The 16,660-nt window shown below is 39.3% G+C and overlaps 1 pseudogene; it reads left to right on the top strand.

The window, feature by feature from the left end:
• The first annotated feature begins 13,496 nt into the window (after positions 1-13,496).
• LOC115932836 (angiogenic factor with G patch and FHA domains 1-like) lies at positions 13,497-15,896 on the top strand (annotated as a pseudogene).
• Positions 15,897-16,660: the final 764 nt, after the last annotated feature.

Here is a 16,660-nt window from a genome sequence, read left to right as displayed (position 1 = left end):
GTTGAAGCTCAAGTGAAAGGTGCGCTCTCTCTCACGTCCAAAGGCAGAGTGTGGGTTATTCTGCCAGACCTGCCTTTTATAACAGTCCTTCGGCTGGGCGTGGCTTACTCTTATTGGCTGAACAGTTTTCTCATTCCTGCTGCTTCTTAGAGCCTCAATCAGAAGTTGCTTGCTGTAGTTCTACTGGGGACCTAGACACAGTTAAGCGTAGACATTTTCAGGATCTTTTCATAGTGTCAAGAAAACAAAGAACCGGGAGCACAGGTACCGGAAGATCAGGGAATCATTTCTCCCTATTTCTGTCCCAGTTCCTACCTGGAAGTATTTATGATCCTGTTCACCTTTCAAGATGCACAATTAAACATGCCTATATTGACATATGTTATATATTTTGCACAGAAAGAGAATTTATTAAACATAGTGTTAACATTGTATGCATAGATTTTATAATTTCTTAAATGCTTGGAAACAACAAATGTCAAATTATGGTTGATTGTATTAGATCCACACATATATGATGAAATAAAAATGCAGAGAAAAAATAAATACCAAATGAAATGGCCCTTTCTACCTCAAAAATGGGGATGATAATTAGATCAAATGCAATAAAATTGAATTGATTAGGTTGAGCCAGTGCTAACCTAATCAGCCCTTGATTCCTGAGGTAGCAAAAAGTCTAGGTGGAAAAACTTTCCCCCTTTCTCACCCTTCCTCAGTCATCCTGGGAGCGCCATTGTGTTCTGTGGAATTTATTCAGCCTCCCTAGTAAAAATGGACTTGGTCTCAAACACGTAACCTAACTGATCACAAGACAAACAGCCTAGATTCTGAACATTCACCTCCTGTCTTCACACCGCAGACACCACCTGAATCCCGTCAAAGCCCACATTATTTCTCAACATCCACCATATTCCAGGGCAGCCTCTCAAAATTGCCTCAGTGAGATGGGACAAGGTGTGGTTGAGCTCCAGGTTCAGAATAGCTGCCTCATCCCTTCCTACTGCGTCAGAGTCCGTCTCTGCTGGTCAAAGCCCTCCAACTAGCCTAGTCTATGTCCAAGCAAGTGTCCCCTAAAAGGACCTACTTGTCTCCCCCTCTGCTGAGGAAAGCATGCAGGAATGAGACCTTCTATGTTAGGGAGTACTCAGCCTCCAGTCCCAAATGACTTGATTGACTGATGAACTGATTTCTTGAGGAGGAGAAAGACACAGGGAAGAGACGTGTTGGGTGAGTCTGTGTTTTCCCAGCTGTGCTGCCTGTGCAAATAGTGGAGCCAAAAAGAATTAGTGGTAGACAGACACTGCCTAGTGAGATTGTCTGAATGTAAATGGAACTTATCATAACATATCATTATATATTATAATATTATATTATAAAATTTATTTGACATCTAAATAAATTTTGATATATTATGATATAATATAAAAAATTTGGTCAGGTAATTTTATAAGAAAATTGAGTTAATTTTTTAACTATATTAACATATAAACTCAATAGAAAGCTAGGAAAATTGTCTGCTCTTGTGTATGCTCTTGGATAACTCTGTAAAAAGTGTGAAGAGGGGTCTGCTACTTACTTGATAGTGAGTACTTGATAAGACATTGACTTCCACATCTTTGCTGTTTTTAAACAGTGCCCTCTCAAGATATGAGAATATTTTACTCTAAGAAAGTATTTTCATAGATATCATAATAGGAATTTTGTTCATTTTAGTCAATAAATTATTATAACATTTAGTGATTATTAATAATTTATGTCACTGTTAAAATATACTACAGACAACATATTGCATATGTGTTTTGTCCTTTAATCTCAGGTAGTTTTTTTAAATTTTTATTTATTAAATTCTATATATTTTAGTTAAAAGAGACCTTGCAACAGCCATATGATGTACTTTCTTAGAAAGAAAAATTCTCAGGCAAAACTCAGGCCTGTCTGGGCACCGTGGCTCACGCCTGTAATCCCAGCACTTTGAGAGGCCAAGGCGGGTGGATCACCTTAGGTCAGGAGTTCAAGGCTATCTTAGCCAACATAAGGAAACCTCTTGTGTACTAAAAATACAAAAAAAAAATTAACTGAATATGGTGGTTCATGCCTGTAATTGCACCTAGATGGGAGGCAGGAGGATTGCTTGAACCCCAGAGGCAGAGGTTTTAGTGAGCCTAGATCATACCATTGCACTCCAGCTGGGCGACAGACCAAAACTCCGTCTCAAAAAAAGAAAAAAATCAGGCTTATTTTTATCAAAATCTAGATTTTAAATAACATTTCTAGGTGTCCCCTTTCAATAAAAATCCAAACCAAAACACAAAAAAATTTCTAGGTAATTCCCATGAATATTAATAACTGTTAAATTGGGTACTTTTATTTTTAAGAGAGGGATTGTTTATATGGATGTGTTGATGTCTCAAACACGTACAGTTAAAATTGTACCTTTTTTTGAGAGCCTCATTCTGTCCCTCTGGATGAAGTGCAGTGGTGCAATCACAGCTCACTGCAGCCTTGACCTACCAGACTCCAGTGATCATCCCAAGTCAGCCTCCCAAATTGCTGTGACTACAAGTGTGCACCACTATGCCCAACTAACTTTTAAAAAATTGTTGGAGAGATGAGGTCTCACTATCTTGCCCCAGGGAGGTCTTGTTGTGTTGTCTAGGCTGGTCTCAAACTCCTGAGCTCCCGCTTCCAAAGTGATGAGGTTATGAATGTGAGCCACTGTGCCCAGCCAAGATTAGACCTTTCAATTAGTGCACATCTTACTTCAAAAAAAAAAACTTATTAAAAGATAAAGTCTGAGTTAAAAATGAGTTCACATTAATGATTTTTAATTTGGTACTTCTATTGTTAAAAGAGGGATTGTTTGTATGGGTGTGTTTATGTGTAAAAAGCTAGTTAAGTTCGAACTTTTATTTATTTATTTTTTTGAGACAGAGTCTCACTCTGTCACCCAGGCTGATGTGAGGTGGCACAATCACAACTCACTGTAGCCTCAAACTCCTAGAATCAAGGGATCCTGCTATGTCAACATCCCAAGTAGCTGGAACTACAGGTGTGCACCACCGCACCTGATTAATTTAAAAAATAATAATAAAAATGTGGTCTCACTATGCTGCCCAGGCTGTTCTCAAACTCCTGACCTCAAATGATCCTCCTGCCTTGTCATTCCAAAGTGATGGGATTACACAGGCTTAAGCCATTGTGCTCAGCCAAGATTTTACCTTCAATGAGCACACATTTTATATCAGAAAAAATAATAATAAATAATAAAATCTGTGTGAGAAATGAGTTGAAGTATAGATAACATAAAATTGGCATGTTATTAGTTGTTGTTGAACCTGGGTAACAGGCCTATTGTACTGTTTCTTTTATTTGGTGTATGTTTTGAATTTTCTGAAATAAAACATGTATAATAATACAAAGTTGATTTACAATGTTAGCTCTTAAGATCTTAGTGACTTTGGGGGAGCAAAAAGAGAGAAAGTGGTTGCCAGGGCATCAGTGAAGCTGGTTCTATTTCTAGGTTACACACGTGTGTTCACTTTGTAATAATTCTTTGAACTTTACATGATTTGTTTGTATACATCTTTCTGCATGAACGTTAGACATATATAAAAAATAAATATTATCTATTTGCACAAAATTTTAACATCATATCTCAGAATAATAGCACTGTTTTGTACTGTTTTAAAATGGGACATGTTTGCTCAGGGCATCATCAGATGGATATTAATATTCCAAGGTATTTACTTACGTTCTAACACTTTGGTGACCTTCTAGGTCTTCTCATATTTACATCAATTTAGTAAGTAAGATAGTTTTAATTTTTTAGGGTATAGGCCAAGCACAGTGGCTTATGCCTACAGTCTCAGCTCTTTGGAAGGCCAAGGCAGGAGGATCATTCGAGTCCAGTATTTTGAGTTTTTTAAGGATGCAATTATTATTCAGCAAAGTCCTCTCCCCACAGTGAGGTTCAGCAATGCAAGGGCACCTAGTGCATAATATGCATTTGGTATGAGTAGAACTGGATTGAATCAGGAATAAAATGTGTAGCAGAAGTCAGTTCAGCAAAGAAAAGTAGGTAATGCAGGTAAGATCAGAAGACCACAACCCACGAGCTAATCTTTCCATTTATTTCAGGAACCCATTTGTCACTAGTTCACTGGAAGAGGCTGATTTAAACCATTCATTTCAGGAAACCATTTGCTACTAGTTCACTGGAAGAGGCTGATTTAAAGCAGCAGTTTGGGGGCTTGGTTGTACCCCATAGTCACCCAGAGAGCTGTAAACAGCACTGTGGCTCAGGTCCCACTGCAGGGATTCTGAATTCATTTATCTATTGCCTTTTGAGTTTAGGTAATTTTAAAAGCCTCTCTGGTGATTCTCATATGCACCCACGGGAAAAACCACTGGTTCAGGGTGAGAAATGCATTTGCTGTTTGTGCCTTCTGTGTGCAGCTGTGATTTGTCCCATGGCCACTCCTGAGTTTGGGGTCTTAGAAAATACACTTTTCCTGTTAAAAATCAAAAAACACTTTCAAGACACACTCAGCCGTTTGGCTAAAATGCAACAGGAGAAAATATATTCTCAACAGATGTACTTGAATGGCACTTGCTTTCAGAGTAAAAGGTGGTTTCAAGCACAATATAGCACTTTTTTCCTACAGACTTTCAAGGCCTTTTACTATCATACCCTTATGAATCACAGGAATAAAAAAATCATAGTTATATAACTGTCAAATATTGTATTAGGAAAATAATTAAGGGCGTGTCTTCCATGCTTAGGTACCCTGATTAAAATCAGTTAAGACCCATCTGCCTGGTGTGGTGGCTCACACCTGTAATTCCAGCACTTTGAAAGGCAGAGGCTGGAGGATCACTTGAGCTCAGGAGTTCAAGACCAGCCTGCTCAACATAACAAAACCTCATCTCTACCAAAAATACAAATATTATCTGGTTGTGGTAGTGTGCACGTGTGGTCCCAGCTACTTGGGAGGCTGAGGTGGGAGAATTGCTGGAGCACAGAATGTCAAAGATGCAGTAAGCCACTGCACCCCAGCCAGAATGACAGGGAAAGAGAACCTGTCACAGAAATAAAAATAAATAAAGAGACCCATTCTTTCAGACACCCTCCTTCTTCTACGTAAAACACCAGGCTTTTGACTGAAATGTTTTAAGATGAACTGAAGATTATCCCATGATCAGGAGCAGTAGATAAGGATTGCTCCCTTCCTGTTCTTTGAGTTGAAGCAAGGCAGAGGTCTGGAGACTGAAACTGGTAAATAATCAAACTGGTAAATATATCAATTGCTTTCTTTTCATATGATGTATTAAGTTATTCTTGCATTGCTATTTAAAAAATCTGAGACTGGGTAATTTATAAGAAAAGAGTTTGACTGGCTCATGGTTCTGCAGGCTGTACAGGAAGCATAGCACCAGCGTCTGCTTCTGGGAAGGCCTGGGGAAGCTTACAATCATGGTGAAAGAGAAGCAGGCATCTCACATGGTAGAAGCAGAAACAAGAAAGATGAGGAAGGGATGGGCCACACTTCTAAACAACCAGATCTCGCTAGTACTCACTATCACAAGGATGGCACAGAGCCATGAGGGACTCACCCGGTGATTCAACCACCTCCTCCACAGGCCCCACCTGCCACACTGGGGATTAAAATTCAATATGATATTTGGAGGGGACATCTAAACTACATCACGTGACCATCAGAAAAACAGAGGAAGAATTCACGGTTTCTATTGTCCAGAAACTTTTCATCTAGAGCAAGCGGATTAATGGCTGAATTCAGCATCCTGTGGTAGGAAGGGAAATGGATTAATGGCTGAATTCAGCATCCTGTAGTCGGAAGGGAGAAGGGAGCTGCACAGAGGGCCTTGGCTGTGTTTGCTCCACTTCCTTTATGCTGTTCCTTGGGTTCTGATGTCACCACCTGAAGGGCTATTCATGGACAGAAGAATTATTGTTATTGTTGTGATGATTTCTATTTCTTTTATCTTGGTAAAAATAAGTTTTTAGCTTCTCATATAATTATCCTAAAAAACCCTAAGAGTTTTGCTTAAGTTTCTTATGATCATGTGTTATAAAAATTAACAGGGGAGTGGCTAAAACATATTAAAATTACACAAGCTTTAAGAGTTAAGTCTCCGTTGGGCAGGCTTACGAAAGACAGAACTGGAAATACTCCACCAGCATGAACATCAGAAACATGGGGTCCACTTTCTGTTACAGCCCTGCCCAGATCCACCCTCCTCTATGGCCTCATCCAGGTCTGGCCTCACCCTAGAATCTTCTCTCACAGAACTGATTAAAGGAGACCAGAGATTCAGGCGGGGGCTCCTGCTGCCTCTCCTTAGCTGGTACCCACAATTTCCTAAAATGGAAAAGCAGATAAATGGAAGCAAATAATTCTATATTTGGGGGCTGTAATTTATTTTTCATTGAAGCCAGTGCTTCTAGAGACACCCCACCTAGCAACTTGTTTTCCACTCCTGCAAATTCAGTAGCTGCTCCACAAGGCACTAAAAGGTAAATATAAATATAAAACATCTCTCTGAACAGTTCACCCTTTTTTCTCTATCCCTCTCATCTGTTGATATGCTTTTATTCTGCACATTTTATTTTCCAGGCAAATAATTTTTAAAATGGAAGAAAAAATAGAAATGCTAAGCCCTTCATTTAAATCCTGAAAATTACAGAAAACTTAGCACCCAACCCCCAGGGTGCTATGAGGATTAACTCACATCATGTAATGTTTCCTGAACATTGCTCTGTAACAGACTTCTGAACACATAATATGTGCTCAGTAAACATTGTATTAACTCATGTGTACATGTTTTCCAAATGCAGACTTACTCAAACATCGATGCCTTCTCTAGGCTTTCTAAACTGTAAAAAGCCAGCAGAAAATGACATGTTTGAAAATGGGACTGGTAGCTTCCACTTTGGGCCAAAAGTATTTGTGTTGTGGTAACATCGTTGGGTGTCAGGAGCTCTGTGCTGTGCCTACTTTCTCTAGCTGAGTGCTACTATATTGGATGTAGTGGAAGAAACATCAGCATTAAGAGGAAACTTTTTAAAGAAGCCAATTCATGGGCGCCTTCCAAACCTGCAGAATCACGTCACTAAGAGAGAGCCTGGAATCAGAAATAATTCATAGGCACATTGAAACTTGAGAGTTGGGCACAGTGACTCATGCCTGTAATACCAACACTTTGGGAGGCTGAAGTGGGCAGACCACCTGAGGTCAGGAGTTCAAGACCAGCCTGGGTAACATGGCCAAATCATGTCTCTACTAAAACATACAAAAATTAGCCAGGTGTGGTGGCTGGTGCCTATAATCCTAGCTACTTGGGTGGCTGAGACTGCAGAATCACTCGAACCTGGGAGTGGAGGTTGCCATGGGCCAAGATGGTGCCACTGGCCCATGTTTCCAGCCATAATCACATGGCCAGCTTAAAGAAATACCATCACCTGTGCCCTCCCCAGAGACTCTGTCTATTGGTCTCGGTGGGAGCATCTATGTAGTTATAATTAGAAAGTCAAATTATCCCTCTTTCATGATTATATAATATCATATATGTAAAAATTCTAAAGACCGCCTAAAAAACTCTTAGATTTGATAAATAAATTTAATAACGTTTCAGGATGCAAAAATCAATGTACAAAAATTGGTAGCATTTTTATACACTAATGATGATCAAGCTGAGAACTGAATTAAAAAGTCACTTCCTTTTACAATAGCTACAAAGAAGGTAAAATGCTTAGAAATACAATTAGTCAAAGAGATGAATGATCCCTACAAGGAAAACTACAAAACACTGATGAAAGAAGTTGTACATGACACAAATGGGAAAAACATCCCATGCTCATGGATTGGAAGAATTATGATCATTAAAATGACTCTACTGCCCAAAGCAATCTATATATTAAATGCAATTCCTACCAAAATGCCAATGTTAATTTTTATAAAATTAAAAAAAAAACACTAAAATTCACATGGAACCACAGAAAGAGCCTGAATAGCCAAAGTAAATCTAAGCAAAGAGAATAAAGCTGGAGATGTTACATTATCTGACCTAAAATTATGCTAGAAGGCTGTAGTAACCAAAACAGCATGGTACTGATATAAATTGACACACTGATCAATGGTACAGAATAGAGAACCTAGAAATAAAGCCACTTACCTACAACAACTGATCTTTTACAAAGTCAACAAAAACATACACTGGAGAAATGACATCCTATTCAATAAATTGTGCTGGAAAAATTATATTGCCATATGCAGAAGTACGGAATGGGACCCCCTATGCCCCACCATATACAAAAATCAACTCAATATGGGTTAAAAAACTAAAATGCAAGACCTGAAACTATAAACATGCTAGAAAAAACTCTAGGATAAACTCTTCTAGACATTGACTTGAACAAAGAATTTATTACTAAGATCTCAAAAGCAGATGTAACAATAACAAAAATAGACAAAAGAAACTCAAACTAAAAAGCTCCTGAAAATGAGCTTTTTAATTAACACAGTGAAAAGAAAACCTATGAAATGAGATAAACGTTTACAAGTTTTGCATGTGACAAAGATCTAATGTCCAGAATATACAAGGAACTCAAACAGCTCAACAAAAATAAGACAAGTAACCTCATTAAAAAGCAAGCAAAGAACATGAACATTAAAAAAAAAGACACTGATGGTCAATGGTCAACAAGCACATAAAAGGTGCTCAACGTTGTCAATGATCAGAGAAATGCCAATTAAAAACCACAATGAGATATCAACTTACACCATGCAGAATGGCTATTACTAAAAACCAGAAAAATGAGCTATTGGCAAGGATACAGAGAAAAGATAACATTTATACATTCTTTGTTGGAAAGTAACTTTCTACAGTCTCTATGGAAAACAGTATGGAGATTTCAAAATAGACTAAAAATAGAACTTCCATTTGATTCAGCATTCCCACCACTTGGTATCTACCCAAAGGAAAATAATTTGTTACATAAAGAAAATACCCATGCTCACATGTTTATCACAGCACTATTCACAATAGCCAATACATGAAATCAATTTAAATTTATCGATCAATAATCGAATAAAGAAAATGTGCTATACAAGTATACCATGGAATGCTACTCAGCCATGAAGAAGAATAAAATCATGTCTTTTGCAACAACATGAATAAAACCAGAGACCATTATTGTAAGTGGAAAAACTCAGAAACAGAAAATCTAATCTGTATTTTCTCACTTGCAAATGTGAACTCAATTATGCATACACTTGGATATAGAGACTGGAAAAATAGACACTGGAGACTCAGAAAGATGGGAGGTTGGAGAGGGTTTAGGAATGAGAAAATAACTAATTGGGACAATAAACAACATTCAGATGATTGTCACACCAAAAGCCCATACTTCATCCCTATGCAACATGCTTCTGTAAGGGAGCTGCATTTGTACTCTCTAATGTATTAATAAAGAGATTTAAAAAAAAAAAGACCTGGCGCGGTGGCTCAAGCCTATAATCCCAGCACTTTGGGAGGCTGAGGCGGGTGGATCACGTGGTCAGGAGTTCAAGACCAGCCTGGCCAATATAGTCAAACACTGTCTCTACTAAAAATACAAAAATCAGCCGGGCATGTTGGAGCATGCCTGTAGTCCCAGCTACTCAGGAGGCTAAGGGAGGAGAATCACCTGAATCTGGGAAGCGGAGGTTGTGGTGAGCCGAGATTGTGTCACTGCACTGCAGCCTGGGAAATAGAGAGACTCCGTCTCAAAAAAAAAAAAAAAGAGAGAAAAAAAACTTTGGCTTTTATCAAGAGGACAAACTGAATAGACCTCATAATTTTCATAAATAATTAGGCAAAAAATTTTTAACAAAAATAAATAAAAAATAATATTGTATTTTAAGAATGATATAGAAAGATAATTTGATGAATTAGAGTAGTTAGTACTTAGCACATACAATATGTTAGGCAACATTCTAAGCCACTTAGACCTTTATGTACAGAATATGTAACAAAGTAAAATAAATAACACAAAGATTCATTGACAATGACAAATTGACATATTTTCAATCATATTAGATGATATTAAAACCATTAACAAATTTACTGCTTTGTTTCATAATAAAAAAGAATGGTAAATAACTTCATTAAAAAGTTTGACTAATTAGGCATATAGATAAATGGGCAGCATTTTGACCAGAACACAGAGGATACACATTTTCAAAGACCAGACACAATTATTTATTTATTTTCTTGGGGGAGAGAACAGTTTTATTATCTGGGGTTACAGTGGGGTCGTCTCCCTGGGAGGTGGGTCTTCCACTGGTTATCCCCACCAGGGCTCCAGGGGGCGCCATGAGATTCGGTGCTGGGCTCCGCTGGGGGCCGGGCCTTGGAGAAGGCAAACTGGGCATGGAAGCAGCAGCTGTGGGGTCCTCACCGCCCGCTCTGCCCGGCTGCACCCGGCCTCCTGGTGCTCCTCAGGCTCCCGCCGAGTCTGTGTCTCTGGAGGGCAGCGAAACATCCTGCCCAGAAACTTATCCTCACATTCCAGTTTGACGCAGGTCAGCCATTTAAGCTTCCTCCTCTCGGGCTGGACTTTGCACTTGGCTTTCTTCCAGTCCTTCCTCCGGCCACTTCTCTGTCTGCCGGAGCTTAAATTCCAGCCTCACAAATGTTCCAGATGGGAAGGGCGTGTCCAGGGCGCTGTCCACACTGGTCTCCCGGAAGGCCCGCTGCACGGGCGGGTGCTTGCAGATTCCTCCAGGGCCACCTGCAGGCCCCGGCGCTGGCCCGGTGAGCTCGGCCCCTCCCGCGTTCCCCGCACCCACCCACTGGGCCGGCAAGATCCGCAGCCATCTCAGGCTTCCCCTCTCACCCCGGCCCTGCGAAACGGGTGTGCGCCCCTTAGTTCTCCGAGCCTGCCAGGAGCCACCTCCTCCCCTGCCGTGCCCCTGGGGAGGCCATGCCCGCAGAACGCTGGGCAGAGGCGAAGGAACCGGGAAATGTCCCTTTCTCCACACTGACCTTGGGGTGTGCTGGGTCTTCTCCACTCCCTCCCATCCTGCCCGCGCTGTTCCCTGGGGCCCGCAGTTTCAGCAAATTTCCCTACCGCGCCGGGAAGCCGTCCTGTTGCTCACTCTCACCCTTCCTCGTTTTCTGGCCCATTCTCTCTCCCCACTGGGTCTCCGACAGGACCTTCTCTCCTCCTGGCTGTCCCCGGAGCCCCTCTCCGCTTCCCTAGCTCAGCCCCCTCTCTGAGGGCTTCTCCCTCCCACCCCCAAGCAAATCTCCAGGCTCTCAAGGGGTGCCCCGGATCCCTGGGGCCTAGGTCAAGCAGACAAAATTATTTCAAATGGGAAGATTTGAATTCCATTGAATTCATGAAAGCAGGAATCCATCTGGTCATATTTTAAATAATTTTGAAATAATAGCAACTATCAATTTAACCAGAATTCAGAATACCCACCATTTTACCAGAAAAAAAAAAAACCTGTTATAACTAACCAACTAAGTCAGTAAATTTTCAGGATGCAATATTAACATATGAACATCAGTGGCATTTTTTTACAGTAACAACAAAATATCTGAAACAGGAATAAAGATGGTTCCATTTACAATATTTTCAAATAGAATTAAATACTTAAGAATGAGTTAACAAAGAATATGAAAGATCTGCATGCTGAAAACTATAAAATCTTGAGGAAAGAAAATGAAAAATACAAAATGGGAAATATATTATATGTTCATGGATTCTAAAAATTAATATTATTAAAATATCCATACTACACAAAGTGATCTACAGAGTTCAATTTCTATCAAAATTTAATGCCATTTTATTAAAAATGTAGAACAACAATTTTAAAATTAGTATGGAACCACAAAAGACCTCAAATAGCCAAATACTGAGAAGAACAAAAAGGCTGAAAGCCTTACACTTCCTGATTTCAAACTATATTACAAAGCTGTAGTCATCAATATAGTATAGTACCTACATAAAAACCAATAGAACAGAATAGAGGACCCAGAAATAAACTCACAAATATACAGTCAACCAATCCCAGAGAATGGAGAAAGGATAAACACATCAAGGAGTGGTGTAGGAAAAACTAGATATGCACAGAAAAAAGTGAACCTTTCTCTCATGTCATCACAAAATGAATTTGAAATGAAATAAAGACTTAAACATAAGAACTGAAATCATGAATCCTCTTAAAAAAATGGGGAAAAACCTTGACACTGGTCATGGCAATGATGTTTTGGATATGACACCAAGAACACAGTCAACAAAAGCAAAAATGAACAAGTGGAACTATGTCAAAGTTAAAATTTTCTGCACAATAAAGGAAACAATCAGCAAAATATAAAGGCATTATAGGAAATGGGAGAAAATATTTGTAAACCATATGTAGGATAATATGTTACTATCCAAAATATACATCATACTAATCAATACAAAAAACCCACAACAGAATTAAAAGCAATTTCTTGATTAATAATTGGGCAAAATATATAAATAGCAATTTTTCCAAAGATATACAAATGGCCAGCAGGTGTATAAAAAATGCTTGACATCACTAATTTTCAGAGTAATTAAAATCCAAATCACAATTAGGTATCACCTTATCGTGGTGTTTGGATGCCTATTATCAAAAAGTCAAAAGATAAAAAGTTTTAGGGTGTGGAAAAAGAGAACACTTGTGCACTGTTGCTGAGGATGTCAATTGGTGCAGCTATTGTGAAAAACAGTATGGAGGTTCCTTAAAATTTTTAAACTGGAACTACCACTAATCCCAATTAGGAGTATATAGCCAAAGTACATAAAATCAGGATCATCAAGGGTATCTGCACTCCTCTGATACAGATAAACTGAGAGATACATAATTTCAGCTTTAATAAAAATGAAACTCATCCACAACAATATTGATTAATCTTGAAGACATTATGCTAAGTGAAATAAGCCGAATACAGAAAGACAACTACTGCATGATCTCCTTTGTATGTAAAATCTAAAAAAGTAAATAAAAAATTTTTAAAAAGCCATGGAAACAGTAGAACCGTGCTTCCCATGGGCTAGGAAGTGGGGAAAGTGGGGAGATATCCATGGAAGGTGCGCACCTTCAGTTACAAGGTGAGTAACTGCTGGGGACCTAATGTACAGAATAGCGACTACAGTTAACAATACTCTGTACTTGAAATTTGCTACAAGAGTAGATCTCAGGTGCTCTCACCACACACACAGGAACGTATTAACTATGTGAGGGGATAGATAGGCTAACTAGCTTAACTGAGGTAATTTAAAGACTATTGACATCTCAAAACACTCTATTGTACACCCTAAAAATATACGCTTTTCAATTAATCAATCATAGCTCAAAGAATGGAGAAAAAAATAAGAGTAACCAGCAGGTCACATCTAGCCACACAGAAACTCGATTTAAAACACACTTGGCCACTGTTTCCAGCTCAACTCGGGAATGGCCGGAGCGCTTCTGGCCCCTGGACTTCGACGCTCCTCCCGCGGACCCCATGGCTGGGAAAGGTACAGTCGTTCCCAGGATTCCAGGCACGCAGATCCGGCAGGGCCATCACCGTCCCCTTGCTCTTGCCGCAGCCCCGTTAGGTTCCGCGTTTCGGGGCCTCCTGGCTGGGGAGGCTGCCTGTGGCTGCCCGCGCGCCCCCGTGGCTGTGGCTCCACCAGCCCCCGCTTCGGCCCCACGCAGCCCCTCCGAGGCCGCAGCCCTCTGGTGCCTGAACTCGTGGCCTCTGCCCATACCCGCCGCTAGCGCCTTCGCTGTGACCTCTCCTCCCCCTCCCCGAGCCCGAGCTGGCCCAGCGGAGAAGGAGGGCAGAGAAGCTCGAACCCAAAGGCTGAGCTGCAGGCGGCAGGTGCGGGAACGGGAGAAGCTATGGCCTCGCACAGGATGGCTGCTCAGAGCGACATGAGCAACCGCCAGGAGCTCTTCACGCAGCTGGTAGAAAAGCTCAGTAATGTACTCTGCTGTGGGAGAAATGGAGATAATAAAAGTCTGATGTAGAAGTACTCACAGAGAACCATGCTCCTTGGTCAATCTCAGATTATTATCAGATCTACTGTAATGATGTTAGTCTTCCAAATAAAGTGAGTGACTGAACTGTCAAATCAGCAAGATCAGGATATTGAAAGTCCTGCTTTGAATTCTAACAAGTTATAAATAGAAAATGATGCTCACCCAGGTACTGATAGGACAGCAAATGTTAAGTGTAGACAGGGTCATTTGCCTCAAATTCACAGGAGCCAGCATCTGCATTAACAGCACAAGATATGTCCTTACAAGGTTCGTCATTAGCTGAAAGTTTGAGAGCTGCAGCAGAAGCGGCTTTATCACAGACTGGATTTAGTTATGATGAAAATACTGGACTGTATTTTGACCACAGCACTGGTTTCTATTAAGATTCTGAGAATCAAATATATTATGATTTAATTTATTACTACCGTGATGTGGAAAGTGGTCGCTATCGATTTCATTCTCGAGTAGATTTGCAACCTTTTCAGACTTATAGCACAAACCAAAAATGAAAAATTGAGAAAAGAAAGGATCCAGATTCTTCTACAAAAAAACGATGAGGGAAAGGATTTGAATTCAGAGGATCAAGAAGCCTTCAGTGTTGAACATACAAGCTGCAATGGGAAAGACAATTTCACAAATGTGAAAAAAAAAAAAAAGCCAAAATAGGCATTCATCACAAAAATAATCCCCAAAATTCACTGTTCCAATTAATGGAAATCCTATGGAATCTCCTCTTAATGAAAACATTTCAATTCATCTTTAAGGATGAGAAAATCACAGAGACTGATAGTGAACCAGAAGAAGGTGAAATTACAGACTCTCAGACCGAGGGTAGTTATGATGAAGGCATTACCAGTAAAGGCAATACAACTGAAAAAATGCTGAGGAGGAAGATGAGGAAAAATTGTGGCCCTCATATATGAGAGTAATTGTCATTAGATCACCTGTGTTACAGACAGGATCATTCTTCATCATTACTGCTGTAAAACTGCTACAATTGGAAGAGAAAATGATATGGAGCATACTCTTCGAATCCCTGAAGTTGGTGTAAGTTTCATGCAGAAATCTATTTTGACCATGACTTACAAAGTTATGTCCTTTTGGATCAGGCAGTCAAAATGGAACCATTGTTAATGGAAAATGGATTGTTCAGCTGAAAACTAAATGTGACCCTTATGAACCTGAGCATGCAGATAAAGTGAAAGTGGGAGACACTGTGTTATCTTATTATATTCACCCTGGCAGTAATAGCTGTGTTGGATGTGAACCAGGGCAGGTTAGAGCTCACCTTTTCCTTGATAAGAAAGATGAATCATTTGTTGGTCCATCATTAACTAAGAAGGAAACGAGTTGGAAAGAAGAAAAGGATTTTAAAAATATACGAGTAAAATATGGTTTACAGAATACAGACTACAAAGATGATAAGATACTGGAGAATCAAAAATATAAAGATAGAGCTGGAAAACATAGGGAGCAGATTGGAAGTGAAGGAAATTTCCGAAGAGATGATGTTCCTGCATCTGTTCATTCTGAAATTACTGATAGCGACAAAGGTCAGAAGATGTTGAAAAAGATGTGTTGAAAACAGAAGGCCTGGGGAAGGATGGTGGGAGAATAAAATCTCCAATACAGCTTCAGCTTTGGCAAACACATGCAGGATTGGAGACAGACAAACCGTCTTCAATTAAAGAGACTCACCTTCTCCAAAACAAGAACAACAACAACTGGGACAAAGCACAGGAGAGGTCTGCTGAAAACTTTCCAGAAACTAAACTTCCAAAAAATGACCTAGGAACCATTCCTTGGGTAAAAGAGACTGAGAAGTGAAGATTAATCACAGAAGAAAACTCAAGCTTTTTTTATAAATAGAGTTTGGAAACTCTTATTTTATTGTAGAATGTTTCTCCCCAAAAAAGTCAGTGGCATAAGAAAGCTGGGTCACAGTTTACCCCTTCCTGATTCAGAAATGTGTAATAAAATGTGGTTTGCAGCTTTTAAAAAACACTTTTTAAACTAATTATTAGTGACTGAATTAAGTTATACAGTAAGTGAAATAAAGTTCACAGGGCACAGATAAGTTTATCAAACTTTACTATTTTATCTTGTCATTTACAACATCCATGTAAGCAATTAGCCATATAAGCAAAATTCATATAACCACTTAAATGTGCATTTGTCCTTGTCTCCATATATTCATAGTAGTATGCACAGAAAATACAGCAAAAGAAATACCTAAAATCTATAAAATAAATCTGACAATATACATTCTTTTTTATGACCTTCAGGACCTAGATAAAAAATGTTGAGACAACATGAAGAGTGATGCATACATTTTCTTATATTTGGAATAGCCTAAATCATATTAAAGAACTAATGAACAGGTGACATGTCACAGAAAATTCATCTTTTATTGTTTTCTTCAGTGAAGAATCTGCATTTGTTGATATATGTTGTACATTCAGCATTTGTATTTGTTTTGTTTCATAGCTAATGAAATGTTTCTACATGAAAAAATGAGTATAGTATTGAAATAGTCCATGTGCTGGCATTCATAGTTTTTATAAATACCATTGCAGGCAATGAAGTTGTGT

This window comes from Gorilla gorilla, chromosome Y, assembly GCF_029281585.2.
Source record: "Gorilla gorilla gorilla isolate KB3781 chromosome Y, NHGRI_mGorGor1-v2.1_pri, whole genome shotgun sequence".
Lineage (NCBI taxonomy): Eukaryota > Metazoa > Chordata > Mammalia > Primates > Hominidae > Gorilla > Gorilla gorilla.
This window is presented reverse-complemented; position numbering and strand designations above follow the sequence as displayed.